Below are 12,431 nucleotides of genomic sequence, written 5' to 3' on the forward strand. Positions count from 1 at the left end.
AGAGCAGAGTCCTAACCTCTGGACAGCCAGGCAAGTCCAAGACTTTATATATTTTAGGTATAAGGCCTTTGTTGGATATGTGACTTGTAAATATTTTCTGCTAGTCTATAATTTGTCTTTACCATCCTTTTAGGTCTTTTGCAAAACAAAAGTTTTCACTTTGATGAAATCCAATTTATCCACTTTTCCTCTTTTGGATTTTACTTTTGGTGTCAAGTCTAAGAACTCTGGCCAAATCCTAGATCCTTAAGATTTTCCTTACACTCTTCTCTGAAAGTTTCATAGTTTTGTGTTTTACATTTAAATCCATGATCCTTTTTGAGTTTTTCATATAAGGTGTGAAGTTTAGGTCGAGGTTCAATTTTTTGCTGATGGATGTCCAATTGCTCCAACACCATTTAATGTAAAGTCTACTCCTATTCCATTGAATTGCCTTTGCTTCTTTGTAAATAATTAATTGGGTATATTTGTGTGGGTCTATTTCCAGGTTTTCTATTCTGTTCCATTGATCTCTGTGTATTTCCTTCTCTTAGTACCATGCTCTCTTGATTACCGCACCTAAATGGTAAGAATTAACATTAGAAAGTGATTTCTTTCCCTTTATTCTTCTCTTTCAAAATGGTTTTGTCTATTCTAGGGCTCTTCCCTTCCCATATAAACTTTATTTATTTGTTGAGATATAGTTGATGTACAATATTGTATAAGTTTCAGGTACACAATGTAGTGATTCACAATATTTAAAGGTTATATTCCATTTATAGTTATGATAAAAATATTGGCTATATTCCCTGTGATGTACAATACATCGTTGTAGCTTACTTATTTTATACATAGTAGTTTGTACCTCTGAATCCCCTACCCCTACTTTACCCCTCCCCCTTCCCTCTCCCCACTGGTAACCACTAGTTTGTTTTCTCTGTGAGCCTGTTTCTTTTTTTGTTACATTCATTAGTTTACTTTATAGATTCCACATAGAAGTGACATCATACAGTATTTGTCTCTCTGTGTCTGACTTATTTCGCTCAGCATTGTGCCCTCCAGGTCCATCCCTGCTGTGGCAAATGGTAAAATTGCATTCTTTTTTTTGATGGATGAGTAATATTCCATTCCTCTATATATTACATACATGGCATAATATATATACACCACATCACCTTTACCCATTCATCTGTTGATGGGCATTACGTTGCTTCCATATCTTGGCTATTGTTAATGATTTTGCTATGAACATTGGGGTGCATGTATCTTTTTGAATCAGTGTTTTCATTTTTTTCTAATATGTATCCAGGAGTGGAATCGCTGGATCATATGGTAGTTCCAATTTTTAGTTTTTTTGAGAAACCTCCCTACTGTTTTCCACAGTGGCTGCACCACTTTATATTCCCACCAACAGTGTATGAGGGTTCCCTTTTCTCCACATCCTCTCCAACATTTGCTATTTGTAGACTTTTTAATGATAGCTATTCTGACAGATGTGAGGTGCTCTCTCATTGTGGTTTTGATTTGCATTTCTCTAATAAGTAGCGAAGTTGAGCATCTTTTCATATGCCTTTTGGCCATCTGTATGTCTTCTTTGGGAAAATGTCTATTCAGGTCTTCTGCTCATTTTTTAATCAGGTTGTTCGGTTTTTTTTTTTTTTGATATTGAGTTGTATGAGTTGTTATATATATTGGATATTAACCGCTTATTGGTCATATCATTTGCAAAAATTTTCTCCTGTTCAGGTTGCCTTTTTATTTGTTGATGGTTTCCTTTGCTATGCAAAAGATTTTAAGTTTAATTAGGTCCCATTTGTTTAATTTACTGTTTTTCCCTTTGCCTTAGGAGACAGATCCAAAAAAATATTTCTATGACTAATGTCAAAGAGTGTTCTGCCTATGTTTTCTTCTAGGAGTTTTATGGTTGCAGTCTTACATTTAGGTCTTTAATCCATTTTGAGTTTTATTTTGTATATGGTGCTAGAGAATGTTCTGATTTCATTTTTTTACATGTAGGTATCCAGATTTCCCAGTACCACTTACTGAAGAGACTGTCTTTTCTCCACTGTATATTGTCCCCTCTGTCATAGATTGCCATAATCCAGTGTGTGGGTTTATTTCTGGGCTCTCTATTCTGTTCCACTGATCTATGTCTCTGTTTTATTTTTTCCTCCCAATACCATACTTTTTTTCCTTTTAAGATTTTTTAAAAATTTTTATTTATTTATTTATATTTTGGCTGCATTGGGTCTTTGTTGCTGTGCACGGGCTTTCTCTAGTTGTGGTGAGCGGGGGCTATTCTTCATTGTGGTGCGCGGGCTTCTCATTGCAGTGGCTTCTCTTGTTGCAGAGCATGGGCTCTAGGCATGCGGGCTTCAGTAGTTGTGGCTTGCGGGCCCAGTAGTTGTAGCTTCTGGGCTTGAGCATAGGCTTAGTAGTTGTGGCGCATGGGCTTAGTAGCTCCGTGGCATGTGGGATCTTCCCGGACCAGGGCTTGAACCCATGTCCCCTGCATCGGCAGGCAGATTCTTAACCACTGCGCCACCAGGGAAGCCCTAAGATTTTTTTTTTTGGATGTGGACCATTTTTAAAGTCTTTATTGAATTTGTTACAACATTGCTTCTGTTTTATGTTTTGGTTTTTTGGCCACAAGGCATGTGGGATCTTAGCTCCCACTAAGATTGAACCCACACCCCCTGCATTGGAAGGCGAAGTCTTAACCACAGGACCACCAGGGAAGTCCCAGTACCATACTGTTTGACTACTGTAGCTTTGTAGTATAGTCTGAAGTCAGCAAGCATGATTCCTCCAGCTCTGTTCTTCTTTTCAAGATTATTTTGGCTATTTAGGGTCTTTTGTGTTTCTATACAAATTTTAAAATTATTTGTTCTATTTCTGTGAAAAATGCCCTTGGTATTTTGATAGGTATTGCATGGCATCTGTAGATTATCCTGGGTAGTATTGCCATTTTAACAATATTAGTTCTTCCATTCCATAAACACAGTTTATCTTTCCATCTGTTTGTGTAGTCTTCAATTTCTTTTGTCAGTATCTTACAGTTTTCTGAGTACAGGTCTTTTACCTCCTTAGGTAGGTTTATTCCTAGATATTTTATTCTTTTTGATATGATTGTAAATGGAATTTTTCCTTAATTTCTCTTTCATAGTTTATTGTTAGTGTATGGAAATGCAACATATTTCTGTATATTAATTTTGTATCCTGCAACTTTACCAAATTCATTGATGAGCTCTAGTAGTTTTTTGGTGGCGTCTTTAGGATTTTCTATGTATAGTGTCATGTCATCTGCAAACAGTGACAGTTTTACTTCTTCCTTTCCAATCTGGATTTCTTTTATTTCTTCTTCTTGTCTGATTTCTGTGGCTAGGACTTCTAATACTATGCTGAATAAAAGTGGCAAGAGTGGGTCTCCTTGTCTTGTTCCTGATCTTAGAGGAAATGCTTTCAGCTTTTCACTGTTGAGTATGATGGGCTTGTCATATATGGCCTTTCCTATGTTGGAGTATATTCCCTCTATGCTCACTTTCTGGAGAGTTTTTATCATAAATGGATGTTGAATTTTATCAAAAGCTTTTTTCTGCAACTATTAAGATGATCATATGGTTTTTATTCTTCAATTTGTGAATGTGGTGAATCACATTGATTGACTTGTAGGATATTGAAAAATTCTTCCATTCCTGGAATAAATCCTACTTGATTATGTGTATATGATCCTTTTAATGTATTGTTGGATTTGGTTTGCTAATATTTTGTTGAGGATTTCTGTATCTATGTTCATCAGTGATAGTGGCCTGTAATGTTCTTTTTTATTACAATTTATTTATTTATTTATTCATTTACTTTTTTTGGCTGTGTTGGGTCTCCGTTGCTGTGCATGGTCTTCCTCTAGTTGCAGGGTGAGCGGGGGCTACTCTTCGTTGTGGTGCAAGGGCTTCTCATTGCGGTGGCTTCTCTTGTTGCAGAGCAGGGCTCTAGGCGAGTGGGCTTCAGTAATTGTGGCACACAGGCTCAGTAGTTGTGGCGCATGGGCTTAGTTGCTCCACAGCATGTGGGATCCTCCTGGACCAGGGCTCAAACACGTGTCCCCTGCATTGGCAGGCAGATTCTTAACCACTGCGCCACCAGGGAAGTCCCTAATTTTCTTTTTTTGTGGTATCTTTGTCTGGTTTTAGTATTGGGGGGGGGGGTGATGCTAGTCCCATAGAATGCATTCAGAAGCATTTCTTCTTCTGCAATTTTTTGGAATAGTTTGAGAAGGATAGATGTTAACTCTTCTCTAAATGTTTGATAGAATTCACTTGTGAAGCCATCTGGTCCTGGACTTTTGTTTGTTGGGAGTTATTTGTTTTTGTTTTACTGTTTCAATTTCATTACTGGTAGTTGATCTCTTCATATTTTCTATTTCTTCCTGGTTCAGTCTTGGGAAATTGTACATCTCCAGACATTTGTCCATTTCTTCTAGATTGACCATTTTATTGGCATAGTTATTCATATCAGTCTGATTCTTTGCCTTTCTGTGGTGTTGGTTTTAACTTCTCCTTTTTCATTTCTGATTTTTTTTTTTTTAATTTGGGCTTTCTCTCTCTCTCTTTCATGAGTATTGCTAAAGGTTTATCAATTTTGTTTATTTTTTCAAAGAAACAGCTCTTAGTTTCATTGATCTTTTCTACTGTTTTTAAAGTCTCTATTTCATTTATTTTTGCTCTGATCTTTGATTTCTTTCCTTCTACTAACTTTGGGTTTTGTTTGTTCTTCTTTTTCTATGCTCCTTTAGGTGTAAGGTTAGGTTGTTTGAGATTTTTTCTTATTTCCTGAGGTATGCTTGTATCACTATAAACTTCCTTCTTACAACTGCTTTTGCTGCATCCTATAGATTTTGGATGGTTATGTTTTTATTTGTCTTCAGGTATTTTTTAATTTCCTCTTTGATTTCTTCAGTGAGCCATTGGTTGTTTAGTAGCATATTGTTTAGCCTCCATGTGTTTGTGTTTTTTGGCAGTTTTTTTCTTGTAGTTGATTTCTAGTCTCACAGCATTGTGGTCAGAAAAGATGCGTGATATGCTTTCAATTTTCTTAAAAATTACCAAGAATGTGATGTGAGCTATCCTGGAGAATGTTCCATGTGCATTTGAAAAGAATGTGTATTCTGCTGCTTTTGGATGAAATGTCCTACATACAGCTATTAAGTCCATCTGACTTAATGTGTCATTTAAGGCCTGTGTTTCCTTATTGATTTTCTGTCTGGGTGATCTGTCCATTGATGTAAGTGGGGTGTTAAAGTCCCCTACTACTATTTTTACTGTTGTTTTTTCCCTTTGTGTCTGTTAGTATTTGCTTTGTGTTAATATGTTGGGTGCATATATATTTACAATTGTTATACTTTCTTCTTGAATTGATCCATTGATCATTATGCAAGGCCCTTCTTTGTCTCTTGTAACAGTCTTTATTTAAAAGTCTATTTTGTCTGATGTAACTATTGCTACCCAGGCCTTCTTTTGATTTCCATTTGCATTGAATACCCTTTTCCATCCCCTCACTTTTAGTGTGTGTCTTTAGATCTGAAATGAGTCTCTTGCATGCAGCATATATACATGCACTTGATGTTGTCCCAGAGGTCTCTTAAAACTGTCCTCATTTCTTTTCATTCTTTTTTCTGTTCAGCAGCAGTGATTTCTACTACTCTGTCTTCCACTCACTGATCCATTCCTCTGTATCATTTAGTCTACTGTTGATTTCTTCTAATATATTTTTCATTTATGATTGTATTCTTCATTTCTGTTTGGTTGTTCTTTATATTTTCAAACTCTGTTAAAAAAAATTCTAACATCTCACTCTGTGCATCCATTCTTCTCCTGAGTTCTTTGATCATCTTTATGATCACCACCCTAAACTCTTTCTTGGGTAGATTGCTTATCTCCACTTAGTCCTTCTTTGGGTTTTATCTTGTTTCTTCCTTTGGAACATGTTCCTGTTGCCTCGTTTTGCCTAAGTTGCTGTTTTTATTTTTATGTATGTGGTAGATTGGTTACATTTCCTAACCTTGGAGAAGGGGTCTTTTGTAGGAGATGTCCTCTGCTTCCCAGCAGCACACTCCCCTCTTGTCACCAGAGCTATATGCTCTAGGGGTTCCCTGTATGAGGGCCATGTGGGCCTTTCTGGTGTCTGCCCCCAGTTGGCAGAGTTGGGACCTGGGATCTCTGGTTAGAGGGCCCGGGGGTCCCAAGTCTAGTGCCTGCACAGTGGTGTGTGGGGTGGTGTCCTGGGCCCTCTGGTGGGCAGTGCCATGTCCAGGGACAGCTGTGGGTTCAGGGGGTGGTGAGGCAGCCTGTCTGCTAGAGGATGAAGCTATGTCCATACACAGTTGCTTGGCCTGAGACATCCCTACACTGGTGCCTACAGGCTGTTGGGTCAGGGTGGGGCTTTGTCCTGGGGCTAAAAAGCTAGAGGGAGGATTCCAAAATGGCACATGCCAGCACTAGTGTCCATGTGGTAGAATGAGCTCCCCAAAATGGCTGCCACCAGTGCCTATGTCCCCACTGTGAGCTGCAGTTGCCTCCTGTCTCTCTGGGAGACTGTCCAAGATCAGCAGGTAGGTCTGACCTAGGCTCCTATCAAATTACTCCTTCTGCCCGGGGTCATGGAGCATGTGAGATTTTGTGTGCACCCTTTAAGGGTGAAGTCTCTATTTCTCCCAGCCCCCTGGAACACCCTAAAGTAAGTCCCACTGGCCTGCAAAGCCAAATGCTCTGGGGGCTTGTTTTCCCAGTGCAGGACCCCCAGGATGGGGAGCCTATTGTGGCTCCCCATCCCCCAGGATGGGGAGCCTATTGTGGGGCTCCCACAATAGGCTTCAACCTCTCACTCCCTTGGAAGAACCTCTGCCATTGTAGTTATTCTCCCCTTTGTAACTTGCCCAACTAGGGTTACAGGGCTTGACTACATCACATCTCTGCCCCACAAGATGGGTTACAAGAAGTAACCCATCTTGTGGTTACTTCTTTATATCTTTAGTTGTAGATTTTTTCGGGTAGGTTCTGGTCTTTTTCACCAATGGTTGTTCTGCAAATATTTGTGATTTTGGTGTGCCCAAGAGAGGTGAACTCAGGGTGTTTCTACTCCAGCACCTTGGCCAATTCCCCTCCACTGTTTCAGCTTTATGTGTCCCATATATAAGGGTAGAATAAGCTTGTACATGTCTACAAAAATAAACAACTTACTGGGATTTTGACAGGAATTGCATTAACCTATAGAACAATTTTGGGGAGAATTAACATCTTAACTGTGTTGAACTTTTCAATCCATGAACATAATCATCTATTTATTTAGGTCTCCCTTAATTTCTTTCACCAGCATTTTATAATTTTCATAATATAGATCCTGTACATGTTTTGGTACATTTACACCTAAGTAATTTTCTTTGGAGCAATTGTAACTGGTACTGAATTTGAAAAAAAAATTTTTGGTTTCTACTTATTTATTGTCAGTATATAGAAAATACAATTCATTTTTGTATTGCTCTTATATCTTACTGAACTCATATAAGAGTTCTAGAAGTTTTGTTGCAGATTCCGTGGAGTTTTCTATGTAGACAATCATATCATCTGCAGATAGCAATAGTTTTATTTCTTCTTTCTGATTTTTCTTTCTTGCAGTGGCTACAATTTATAATACTATGTTAAATAACAGAAGTGAGAGTGGACATCCTTTCATTGCTTGGGATCTGAGAGGGAGAGCATTGCCTTTCAATGTTAAGTGTGATGCTAGCTGTAGATTTTGGGGGATAGAGCCTCTTTATGAGATTGAGGAAGTTCCCATCTATTTTTAGTGTACTGAGAGGTTTTTTTGTTTGTCTATTTAACCATGAATGTGTGTTGAATTTTGTCAAATGTCTTTTCTGAATCAAAAGCTATCATCTGGCTTTTTCCTTCCTTAGCCAGTTGATATGGTGGATTACATTGATGAGTTTCCAATATTGAACCAGCCTTGCATATCTAGAATAAATCCCTCAAATGATGGGCAGGAAGTATTCCTTCTTCTACTTTCTGGAAGAAATTGTATAAAGTAATTCTTTGAACGTTTCAAAGAATTCTTCAGTGAAACCATCTGGGCCTGGAGTTATCTTTTTTGAGAGTGTTTTGATTATAAATTCAATTTTAGGATTATTCAGGTTCTCTACCTTCATCTTTGCTTAGTTTTGGTAACTTGTGATTTTCAAGGGACTTGTCCATTTCTTCCAAGTTGTCGAATTTGAGCAGAGATTATTCATAGTATTCCTTTATTCTTCTTCTAATAGCTGCAGTGTCTGTTGTGCTATTTCCTTTTTCATTCCCAGTATTAGTATCCATGTCTTCTTTTTGTGAATCTTGCTGAGGTTCATCAATTTTATTGATTTTTTTGAGGGACTAGCTTTGTTTCATTCATTTTTCCCTCTTATTTTCCTCTTTTCAATTTTATTAATTTCTGCTTTATCATTTCCTTCTGATTACATTGGGTCTCACTTGCTCCTTTTTCTAGCTTCTTGAGCTATGAACTTATTTCTTCTACAAAGCAAGCACTTAAATATTCCTCAGTACTTCACTAGCTGTAGCCCACAAATTTTGATGTCTTCATCTTCATTCCTGTTTTTTCCCTTTGAAACGTCATCTTTGACCCATGGATTATTTATAAGTGTGCTGTTTAATTTCCAAGTGTTTTGTGTTTTCCTATTGTCATTCTGTTGTTGATTTCTGTTTGACTCCATTATGGTCAAAGTACATATTCTGTATTATTCTAATTGTTTTAAATAAGTCAAGGTTTGTTTTATGGTCCAGATTATGGTCTGTAATGCACATTCTATACTTGCTTGAAAACAATGTGTATTCTGCTGTTGCTGGGTGTTCTAGAAATGCCAATTAGATCCTGTTGATTTGACGATTTTCTTCAGTTCTTCTGTATGCTTGATGATTTTCTCTCTAGCAATTCTATCAATTGGTGAGAGGTACTGAAGTCCCCAAGTATAACTGATTTTTCTATTTCTCCTTTTAGCTCTATCAGTTCTTCCTTCATGTATTTTGAAGCTTTGTTGCTTGGTGTTTAAACATTTAGGATTGTTACATCTTCTTGGTGGACTGATCTTTTTATTGTCATGTAATGTTTCTCATTGTCTCTAGTAATAAACTTTGAAGTATAATTTATCTGACATTAATATAACCAGTTAAAAAATTAATGTTAGCCCAGTTTTGAAGGACAGTTTCCTAGAGCCACTTGTGGTACCAATTATTCTATCAATCTAGGTCTCATTAAGAAATAGCACACTGATATTAGGATAACTTGAGGAAGGTTTAATAAAGAGACTATTGACAAAGTGTGCAGGCTATAGGGTAGTTCAACACCCTAGGATGAGTAACAGTAGTTACTAGTTACTGGAACCTAAAAGGAGAGAATCCTATAAAGAATGCAGCCTTGATTAAAATGTTGATTCCTAGTTGAAGAACAAGGCCAGACTGAGGTAATCCTGCAGAGAGAAAGCCAGGAGAAATACTCTGACCTCACTTACTCTGTTCGATCTCCTGCCCTGGCTTCTCATTCAAAACCACACAGAAGTGGACAGGCAATGGATGCTGTCCACATAGGTTAGCCTCCTGGGGCAGAAAGCAGGGTGGGAAAGGGTAGGGAGTGGATCTGGTAGGACAAACAGAAAATATCTAACAGTTCCTTACCTGAAGGACCCTGAAATTTTCTCTTGGATTTACCTCTAGGTTTTTAAGACTCAAATTCTAAAGAGAGGATAATAACTAGAACTAACTAAAAATGGAAGTGGCCACAGTGGGAGCACCCAGGCCCTAGAAGTACTCCTTGAATGGACAGCCATTCCATTGCGGGAATGCCATGGAGAATTTTGAGCATCTGAAGACTGGCCTTGGTGACCTATTATGTCCCCCCAGCACTGAGATTTTGCTGTCAAGACGGCTGCAACGAAACAGCCTAAAAAGTATGGAAAGTAGTCAGTGTGGAGGTCCTAACCACTGGCATGAGGAATCAGGTTGGAGTACAGAGGAATAGACTGGGGTTGTCCATAGGACGTGACAGAGGAAGCACTGTGTGTTTGGATGTTTCAAGCAAGGCTGGGGAGATGAAAGGGACAGGAGCCTAGTGGAATCAGCCACAAATCAACAAGGAAATCAGCAGTATCACATTAGACAAAAGATGGAAATTAAACTGTTGCCTTACATCAGCACCAGAGTAGATGGCATGTAAAGGTCAGTGTGTAAATGTGATTTTCCTAAATATGGGATTTCATCTCAAAAGTGTGCATATTTTCCTTTGACAATGGGATAAAGTTCCCAACCTCAACATCTAAAGCTATGAGTTTGAGAGAAAGTTGATAAAACATAAGAAAATGGATTAGCTCTCAGAACTGAAAATCCAGAGGTAGGGTGGCTTCCATGTTGGTTCCCAATGGCAGGACTACTTAGAAGGGAGAAATGAGTGCTTCACAAGCAAGCAACAGCAATCACATGTACAAGCCCTCCTAAGTACCTTTCATTCCCACCTCTAAACCTCACTTCCCCACAACAGCAACTCCTCCCCACAACAGCAACTCCTCTCTCTCAGGTCTTGGAGCTACACTATATGTCCATTTAATTGACATGCTGGACAGAAGAGATTGGAATTTTCAAATACTTAGGTGCCAAGCTATTCTACTCAAGGAGAAAGGCCCCAGGTGAACATGAGGAAGGCATGATTTCTGCCTTCCTTCAAGCTGTTGGTCACAGGTGCCCCTTCTGGCATGCACAGCCCTCCCTGCTAAGTGTTAATTCAAAGTTTAATGACACAGTGTATTTCTTAAGTAAAAAAGGCCTGAAATACAAGCAAATTACTTAATCAAGGGCTTAAAGAAGGAAAAGAATAGGGAGATTCATAGAGTTCTCTGTTTAATTCAGTTTTCTTATGTTTACGTGTTCCTCAGCTTTCTAACTAATATAGCTTCAAATGTTGCATTAGAAAAACCTGGCTGGGTCACACTTACCAAGAGCCAGCAGCTCACAGCAAAGTATGGGGCCACTTCTATAACTGCAGAGTGATTATACCTCGGTGCCAGAGTTTGAACTTCACCTTTGTAACATTCCTCAGGTATCTTCACCCCTTCCTTCCCTGGCGGGGGCAGCTCACCACAAGGGGTTTTCCTCGGGAAGGTGGTGGCAACAGGTCTGTTGGAGTTGGAGGACTGAAAATAAAAAAGTTCCAGACTACAGGGCCGTCACAGGGTAGATAACACCTGAGTGCAGCTCCCAGTCAGTCCCTGCAGTGGCTGTTATAAGCCAGCCCTCTCTTCTCTGGTCCTTAATACACGACTAGGATCAACTCGGGGGGCCTACACACACCTGGAGTCAAGAGGTTGTCACTGCAACCAAGGCTGGTGAGAGGTGGTGCGTTAATTACACTTCCACCCAAGCCTCTGGCTAGTCTTTTCAAAAAGGCACCAGCATACTCCAGGTGCCCCTCCTGGCCACTCAGAAGCCTTTCTCGGTAAGTCAAGAGAGACTCAGAAGGCTCCAGCTGTTCTACAGGGCTGAGTCACCCCAGATACAGCAGGGCTGCCTCCTCTAGTACACCCCTGCCAGTGGGGAATGCAGCCCCACTGGCAGGGGTGTACTAAAGGCAGGGCAATGGGTATAGTCTATTCCATGAAGGCCAAATTGGGGGGGGGGGGTGTCTATAAAGTACTTAAAAATAATAAAAACTGAGTAAAACTGCTTTTTATCATCATCATTTACTATAGGCAACTCTATACAATATTAGTGATAAAATACCCCACCCCACCAAAGTCTAGAGACCACTCCTACCAGTGGTCTGGAAAAAAATCAAAAATGAAATTAAACGAACCTCAATGTTAATCTAGATGGCAGCATAACTGTTAAAGAACTATTTCCAAGTGACTTGAAAGCCCTATAATTTGAACGTATATCCTTACTAGGATATACTCTAAAGGCAAAACAAAAGCAAAGGTGGAAAAAAAGTTTTTTAATGTTTATTGGAGTATAGTTGATTCACAATGTTGTGTTAGTTTCAGGTCTACAGCAAAGTGAATCAGCTATATATGTACATATATCCACCCTTTTTTGTGTGTGTGTGTGGTATGCAGGCCACTCACTGTTGTGGCCTCTCCCGTTGCAAAGCACAGGCTCCAGATGCACAGGCCCAGCGGCCATGGCTCACAGGCCCAGCCACTCTGCGGCATGTGGGATCCTCCTGGACCGGGGCACGAACCCACGTCCCCTGCATCGGCAAGCGGACTCTCAACCACTGCGCCACCAGGGAAGCCCCTATCCACTCTTTTTTAGACTCCTTTCCATGTAATCCATTACAGAGTATTGAGTAGAGTTCCCTGTGCTATACAGTAGGCCTTTATTAGTTATCTATTTTACATACAGTAGTGTGTATACGTCAATCCC

Source organism: Pseudorca crassidens, chromosome 14 (genome assembly GCF_039906515.1).
Source record: "Pseudorca crassidens isolate mPseCra1 chromosome 14, mPseCra1.hap1, whole genome shotgun sequence".
NCBI lineage: Eukaryota > Metazoa > Chordata > Mammalia > Artiodactyla > Delphinidae > Pseudorca > Pseudorca crassidens.